Source organism: Rhinopithecus bieti, unplaced genomic scaffold (assembly GCF_001698545.2).
Source record: "Rhinopithecus bieti isolate Rb0 unplaced genomic scaffold, ASM169854v2 scaffold_1403, whole genome shotgun sequence".
Taxonomy (NCBI): domain Eukaryota; kingdom Metazoa; phylum Chordata; class Mammalia; order Primates; family Cercopithecidae; genus Rhinopithecus; species Rhinopithecus bieti.
The window spans coordinates 545,808-555,145 of NW_016803444.1; positions in this window are offsets into that span (position 1 = coordinate 545,808).

Genomic DNA, 9,338 nt, shown 5'->3' on the forward strand with positions numbered 1-9,338 from the left:
GTAATTGTATAATTTTGAATATCTTTTTGCTATTGATTTCTATTTTCATTGCACTGTGGTCCAAGAGTGTAGGTTGGTATGATTTCATTTTTTGAATTTGTTGAGAATTGCTTTATGGTCAAGATGTGGTTCATTTAGAGTATTACTATTATTTTGTGGGAATCTAAGTCTCTTTGTGGAATCAAGGTCTTTAAGAACTTGTCTTACAAATCTGAGTGCTTCAGGGTTGGCTGCATATATGTTCAGGATAATTAAGTCTTCTTGTGGAATTAAACACTTTATCATTATATAATGCCCTTCTTTGTGTTTTTTGATCATTGTGGGTTTAAGATCTGTTTTGTCTGAAATAAGAACAGCAACCCCTTCTCTTCTCTCTGTTTTTCATTTGCTTGGTAGATTTTTCTCCATCCCTTTACTTTGAGCCTATGGGTGTCATTGCATATGAGATGGGTCTCTTGAAGATAGCATAGAGTTGAGTTTTGCTTCTTTATCCAACTTGCCACTGTGTGCCTTTTTAGTGGGGCATTTAGCCCATTTAGGTTAATATTGCTATGTGCAGATTTGATCCTGCCATTGTGTTGTTAGCTGGTTGCTATGGAAACTTGATTGTGTAGTTGCTTTATAATGTAAATAGTCTATATACTTAAGTGTGTTTATGGTGGCTGGTAACAGTCTTTTGATTCTGCATTTGGTACTTCCTTTAGGACTTGTATGGTAGGTTTGATGGCAACAAATTCCCTTAGCATTTGCTTTTCTGAGAAAGATTTTATTTCTCATTTTCTTATGAAGCGTAGTTTGGCTGGATAAAATTCTTAGTTAAAATTTCTTTAAGAATGTTCAATATAGGCCACAATCTCTTCTGGCTTATATTGTTTCTGCTGAAAGGTCCATTTGTTAGCCCGATGGGGGTCCCTTTGTCAGTGACCTTCCTATTCTCTCTAGCTGCTTTTAGTATTTTTTTCTTTTGTGTTGATGTTGGAGAATCTGACGATTATGTGTCTTAGGGATGGTCATTTTGTATAGTATCTCACAGGGTTTCTCTAAATTTCCTGCATTTGAATGTTCACCTCTCTAGCAAGGCTGGGAAATCTTTTGTGCACAGTCTCATTAAATATATTTTACAAGTTTCTTGCTCTTGCTCCCTTTCTGTCAGGGATGCCAGTCATTCATAGGTTTGGTCTCTTTATATAACCCCACATTTCTTGGAGGTTTTGTTCATTCTTTTTTCTTTATTTTTGTCTGATTGAGTTGATCTGAAGAACTGGTCTTCAAGCTCTGAGATTATTTCCATAGCTTGGTTTATTCTGCTGTTAATCCTGATTGTATTGTGGAATTTTTGTAGTGAGTTTTTCAGATCTATCAGATAAGTTTGTTTTTTTCTTAAAATGGCTATTTTGATCTTTTAGCTCTTGTATCATTTTACTGTATTCCTCAGATTACTTGGAGTAAGTATTGTCTTTCTCCTGAATCTCAATAATCTTCATTGCCATCCAGATTCTGAATTCAATGTTTGTCATTTTAGCCATTTCATCCTGGTTAAGAAACATTGCAAGGGACCTAGTGTGGTTATTTTGAGGCAAGAAGACACTTTGCTTTTTGAATTGCCATCATTTTGTGCTGGTTCTTTTCATCTGTGTGGCTTGATGTTTCTTGAATCTTTGAACTTACTGCCTTTCGGTTGGGAATTTTTGCTTTTATATTCGTTGGTTCCCCTGATGGTTTGACTGGCCATATAATCTTCTTTCAAGGTTATGTTAGAAGAGTTGTTCTCAAACTATGACTCCTAGATCAGCAGCATCAAAGTCACATGGCAACTATTAGAAATGCAAAATATTGGGGAGAATGGTGGCTAGAAGGCAGGACTAATTTGCAGCTCCCACTTGGACGAACAGAACAGTATGTGGAGGCTTACATCATACACTTTTGCTCCAAGAACTACCACAAGAATATACCAGGAAAACTGAAATAATTCACAGACCTTTTGAAGGAAACAGCTTGCCACTGCAAGCTCTGTGAGACAGCCAAAAAACTGGGAGTGCCCAAAGTGTCAGGGGGAAGGGTCCACCTCTAAACACACATCCTTACTGGGGAACCTGAAAATTCAGATCACAGGAGAAGGATTTAACCTTACCTAGAGCTGAAACGAATTTAGAGAATACAGCAAAATGTAAAGGTAGAAGAAGCAGCAGTAAGAGCCCTGTGGGCACTCCTGATCCCCAGGGAAGCCATTTCTGACTTTTTCTCACAAGGGTCCTTGGGGAGGGCTGCTAGTGGAATTGGGAAAGAACCACAGGGGGAAGAAAACATCCAGTTGAACTTTGTAATAATTTTGACCAACCATGAACTTTCCTGGGCAGAATCCAGAAGTAAGAGGTCAATGAGAAGTGCAGATATGAGTGCAGAAGCCATGGCAAGTGAGAAGGGACGGGGCCTGAAAGCCCTGCTTGGATTCTCAGCAAGGAGGCATGTAGCCTGGGGCAAGATCTCAGCGCTGATTGCTGGTTGCCTGAATATAAACTTGGTGCTGGTGGTGGGAGTAAGACTGGCCTTGCTGGCTGCATGGGAACTGGGTGAGGCTGGGCACTATCAGCTTTCCCCCACTTCCAGGCGACCTATATGATGCAGGAGAGGCAGCCATAATCCACCTGGGAACATAACTCCATTGGATTGAGAACCACACCCCATTCCCCACAGCAGCCACAGCAAGTCCCACCCAAGGAGAAGCCTGAGCTCAGACACACCTAATCCTGCCCCCATCTGATGGTCTTTCTCTACCTGCCCTGGTAGCTGAAGACAAAAGACATAATCTCTTGGGAGCTCTATGGTCTTTCCTATCACCTGAGAAACCTGAATAGTTACCTGGGCAATTTTAGGGCAAGCTTGTATCAGTTGATGCTCTCTTGAAAGAGCCACCTTCTGGCTAAAGGCCAACCAACCACTAGCACAACCAGCATTCGAGAAAACCAGTGCACTAAACAAATATACAATCAAGGACCTTCACAGAGTCCACTTGACTCCCCTGCTACCTCCACTGAAGCAGGTGCTGGTATCCGTGGCTGAGAGACCCAAAGACAGATCACATCACAGGACTCTTTGCAGACACTCCCCAGTACCAGCCTGGAGCCTGGTAGCTCTGCTAGGGGGCTAGACCCAGAAGAAAAATAACAATCACTGCAGTCTGGCTCTCAGGAAGTCCCATCCCTAGAGGAAGGGGGATAGGACCACATCAAGGGACTACACCCCATGGGACAAGAGAATCTGAACAGCAGCCCTTTAGTCCCAGACCTTTCCTCTGACATAATCTACCCAAATGAGAAGAAAACAGAGGAACAATTCTGGTAATATGACAAAACAAGGTGCTATAACACCCCTGAAAGATCACACTAGCTCACCAGCTAGTGATCCAAACTAAGAAGAAATCTCTGAGTTTCCAGAAAACAAATCAGAAGGTTGATTATTAAGCTACTCAAGAAGGAACCAGATAAAAGTGAAAACTAACTTAAAGAAGTTAAAAGAATAAAACAGGATATGGATGAAACAATTCAACAATAGGATCAAACAAGTAGAAGAAAGAACTCCAGAGCTTGAAGACAAGGCTTTTGAATTAACCCAATCTGACAAAGACAAAGAAAAAAGGATTTAAAAAAAATGAATAAAGTCCAAAAAGTTTGGGATTATGTTAAATGACCAAACCTAAGAATAATTGATATTCTTGAGAAGGAAAAGAAATCTAAAAGTTTGGAAAATTTATTTGGGGAAATAAAGAAATAATGTCTTTATTTCACATCACAGGACTCTTTGCAGACACTCCCCAGTACCAGCCTGGAGCCTGGTAGCTCTGCTAGGGGGCTAGACCCAGAAGAAAAATAACAATCACTGCAGTCTGGCTCTCAGGAAGTCCCATCCCTAGAGGAAGGGGGATAGGACCACATTAAGGGACCACACCCCATGGGACAAGAGAATCTGAACATTCAAATAGAAGAAGTTCAAAGAACACCCAGGAAATTCATCTGAAAAAGATCATCACCTAGAAACATAGTCATCAGGTTATCTAAAGTCAATATGAAGGAAATAATTTTAAGAGCTGTGAGGCAAAAGCATCATGTAACCTATAAAGGAAAACCTATCAGATTAACAGCAGATTTCTCAGCAGAAACCCTACAAGCTAGAAGAGAGTGGGGTCTTATCTTTAGCCTCCTTAAGCAAAACAATTATCAGCCAAAGAAACTTGTGTCCAGCAAAAGTAAGCCTCATAAATGAAGGAAAAATAAAATCTGTTTCAAACAAACGAATGCTGAGAGAACTCACCATTACCAAGCCAGCACTAAGAACTGATAAAAGGAGTTCTAAATGAAACAAAATCTCAAAATACACCAAAATGGAACCTCCATAAAGCATAAATCCCAATGGGCCTATAAAACAATAACACAGTGGAAAAAAAAAAAAGCCCCACACAAAATATTCAGGCAACAGCTAGCACAATAAACAGAATAGTATTTTACTTCTCACTTACCCATGCTAAAAATGAATGTAAATGGCCAAAATGTTCCACTTAAAGATACAGAATGGTAGCATGGATAAGAATTCACCAATCAAGTATCTTCTGTCTTCAAGAGACTCACCTAACACATAGGGACTGACATAAACTTAAGGTAAAGTGGTGGAAAAAGATATTCTATACAAATGGATGCCAAAAGCAAGCACAAGTAGCTATTTTTATATCAGACAAAACAGACTTTAAACCAACAACAGTTCAAAAAGACCAAGAGGGACATTATGCAATGATAAAAGACTAGTCCAAGAGGCAAATATCACAATCCCAAATACATATACACCTAACACTGGAGGTTCCAATTTTAAAAAACAATTACTACTAGACCTAAGAAATGAGATAGACAACAACACAATAATAGTGGGGCCTTCAATACTTCACTGACAGCACTCGACTGATTATGAAGACAGAAAGTCAACAAAGAAACAATAGACTTAAACTATACCCTAGAACAAATGGAATTAATACATTTACAGAGCATTCTACCCAACAATTGTAGAATACACATTCCATTCATCAGTACATGGAACGTTCTCCAAGATAGAGCATATGATACACCCCAAAACAAATCTCAACAAATTCAAGAAAATCAAAATTATGTCAAGTACTCTTTCAGACCACAGTGGAACAAAAGTGGAAATCAACTCCAAAAGGAATCCTCAAAAGCATGAAAATACATGGAAATTAAATAACCTGCTCCTGAATGATCATTGGGTCAACAGTGAAATCAGGGTGGAAATTAAAAAATTCTTTGAGCTGAATGATAATAGTGACCCAATCTCTCAAAACCTCTGGAATACAGCAAAAGCAGTGCTAATTGGAAAGTTTACAGCATTAAATGCCTACATCAAAAAGTCTGAAAGAGCACGAATAGACAATTGAAGGTCACACCTCAAAGAAGTACAGAAACAGGAACAAACCAAACCCCAGTCCAGAGGGAGAAAAGAAATAGCAAAGAACAGAGCAGAACTAAATTAAAGTGAAATAAACAAAGAATTACAAAAGACAAATGAAACAAAAAGCTGGTTCTTTGAAATGGTAAACAAAATTAATAGACCATTAGTGAGATTAACCAAGAAAAGAAGAGGCAAGATCCAAATAAGCTCAATTAGAAATGAAATGATATCAGCTCAACTGATATCACAGAAATACAAAAGATCATTTAGGGCCACTATGAACACCTTTATGCGCACAAACAAGAAAACGTAGAAGAGATGACTAAATTCCTGGAAATATACAACTCTCCTGGATTAAATCAGGGAGAAACGGAAACTCTAAACAGATCAATAATAAGCAGTGAGATTAAAATAGTAATTTTTAAAAATTGCGAGCAAAATCAAGTCCAGGACCAGATGGATTCACAGCTGAATTCTGTCAGACATTCAAAGAATTTGTACCAATCCTACTGAAACTATTCCAAAAGATAAGAAAGGAATCCTCCTTAAATCATTCTATGAAGCCAGTATCACCATAATACCAACACTAGGAAAGACATAACCAAAAAAGAAAACTACAGACCAATATCCCGCATGAACATAGAGGTAAAAATCTTCAACAAAATTCTAGCTGACCAAGTCCAACAGCATATCAAAAAGATAATACCCCATGATCAAGTGGGTTTCATACCAGGGATTCAGGGACGGTTTAACATGTGCAATTCAATAAATGTGATATAACACATAAATAGAATCAAAAACAAAAATCACAGGATCATCTCAATAGATGCAGAAAAAAGCATTTGAAAAAATCCAGCATTCCTTTATGGTTAAAACCCTCAGCAAAACTGGCATACCTTAAGGTAGTAGAATCCATCTATGATAAGTGTACAGCCAACATTATACTGAACAGGGAAAAGATGAAAGCATTCCCCCTGAGAAATGGAACAAGGCAAAACAAGACAATCATGCCCACTTTCACCACTTCTATTAAACATAGTTCTGGAAGTCCTAGTCAGAGCAATCAGACAAAAGAAAGAAATAAAGAGTAAAAAATCACTAAAGTGGAAGTCGAATGGTCGCTTTTCACTGATGATATGATCGTATACCTAGAAAATCCTAAAGACTGATCCAAAAAGCTCCTAGATCTGATAAATTAATTCAGTAAAGTTTCAGGATACAATATCAATGTACACAAATCAGTAGTACTGTCATATCTCAACAGTGACCAAACTGAGATTCAAATCAAGAACTCAAACCCTTTTACAGTAGCTGCAAACATCCCCCCCCCCCCCAACTTTGGATATACCTAACCAAGGATGTGAAAGCTCTCTACAAGGAAAATTACTAAACACTGCTGAAAGAAATCATAGATGACACAAACAAATGGAAACACATCCCATATTCATGGATAGGGAAAACGAATATTGTGAAAATGACCATACTGCCAAAAGCAATGTACAAATTCATTGCAATTCCTATCAATATACCACCATCAGTCTTCACAGAACTAGAAAAAACAACCCTAATATTAATATGGAATTATAAAATAGCCCACATAGCCAAAGCAAGACTAAGCAAAAAGAACAAATCTGAAGGTATCATATTATCCAACTTCAAACTTATTCTGTAAGGCTATGGTGACCAAAACAGCATGGTACTGGTATAAAAATAGGCACATATGCCAATGGAACAGAATAGAGTACCCAGAAATAAAGTCCAATACTTACATCCAACTAATCTTTGAGAAAGCAAACAGAAACATAAAGTGGGGAAAGGACACCCTATTCAACTAATGGTGCTAGATAATTAGCAAGCCACATAGAAGAATGAAACTGGATCATCTCTCACCTTATACAAAAGTCAACTCAAGATGGACCAAAGACCTGAAACCATAAAAATTATGGAAGATAACATCAGAAAAACCCTTTAGACATTGGCTTAGGCAAAACGTTCATGACCAAAAGCCCAAAAGCAAATGCAACAAAACAAAGATAAATAGATGGTACTTAATATAATGAAAAAGGTTCTGCACAGCAAAAAGAAATAATCAGCAGAGTAAACAGACAACCCACAGAGTGGAAGAAAATCTTCACCAACTATGCATCTGACAAAAGACTAATATCCAGAATCCACAAGGAACTGAAACAAATCAGCAAGAATAAAACAATCCCATCAAAAAGCAGGCTAAGGACATGAATAAACAATTCTCAAAACAAGATATACAAATGGCCAACAAACATGAAAAAATGCTCAACATCACTAATTATCAGGGAAATGCAAGTCAAAACCACAATGTGATATGACCTTACTCCTGCAAGGATGGCCATAACTAAAAAATAAAAAATAGATATTGGCATTGATGTGGTGAAATAAAACACTTTTACATTGCTGGTGGGAATGTAAACTAGTACAACCACTGTGGAAAACAGTATGGAGATTCCTTAAAAAAAAATAAAAGTAGATCTACCATTTGATCCAGCAATCCCACAACTGGGTATCTACCTCTACCCAGAGGAAAAGAAGTCATTATATGAAAAAGACACTTGCACAGGCATGTTTATAGCAGGACAATTCAGAGCTGCAAAAATATGGAATCAGCTCAAATGCCCATCATTCAAAGAGTGGATGAAGAAAACGTGACATATGTGTACACACACACACACACACACACACACACACACACCATGAAATACTACTCAGCTATAAAAAAGAATGAAATAATGGCATTTGTAGCAACCTGGATGGAGTTGGGAACCATTATTAAAAGTGAAGTAACTAAGGAAAAGAAAACCAAACATCGTATGTTTTCACTTAGAGCTACACTATGAGGATGCAAAGCCACAAGAATGATACAATGAACTTTGGGGACTCAGTGGGGAAGGGTGGGAGGTGGGTGAGGGATAAAAGACTGGATATTGGGTACAGTGTACACTGCTTGGGTGATGGGTGCACCAAAATCTTGGAAATCAACACTAAAGACCATCCTCAGGTAACAATACCTGTTCCCCAAAAACTACTGAAATAAAATAAGAAATGCAAATTATTGGGCCCCACCCCAGACCTACTAAATCAAAATCTTGGGGGATGGTGCCCAGAACTTTTAGGTTCTACTAATCCTGCCCAATCTCTTAAGAACAAATATATTGGAGTATACAAGATTCAAAGAAGAGCTTTCTCCAAAGTATTCTTTGGAAATAATTGCATAAAATTACAATTATTCCTTCCATAAATGTAGGATATACTTTGCCTATAAAATCTCTGGGTGGGCCTGGCTGGATTTTGTTGTTTCCTGACATAAACTGTTTTTCTTTTAAAAGATATAACACATATAGACAGAAAACCACATAAAATTTATATATAAAGTATGAATCATAAATAAGCATTTATAAAACAAACATCAGCTTAACTATCATCAGATTGAGACAGATAGTTCTGGTACCCTGAAAGCCCCTCCCACCATATATTCCTTGTCTATCATAACCCTTTCCCTCCCTTCTAAAGGTTAGTTTAATCCTGAATTTTATGGTAGTGGTTTCCTTACTTCTCTACAGTTTTACTAATTATGTATGCGACCTTGAATAATATAGTTTAGTTTTGCCTAGTTGGGGGCTTGATATAAAGGGAATCATGCAATTTTATGGACTACATGGTTTGTGTCCCCACAATGTTCCTATGTTGAAACCCTAACCCCCAATAAGATGGTATTCAAAGGCGGGAACTTTGGGAGGTAACAAGGTTTAGATGAGGTCATGGAAGTGGAGCCCCCATGATGGGATTAATATCCTTATAAGAAGAGAAAGAAACTAGAGTTCACTAGTGGCCATGTGAGGCTACAGCAAGAATTCTAC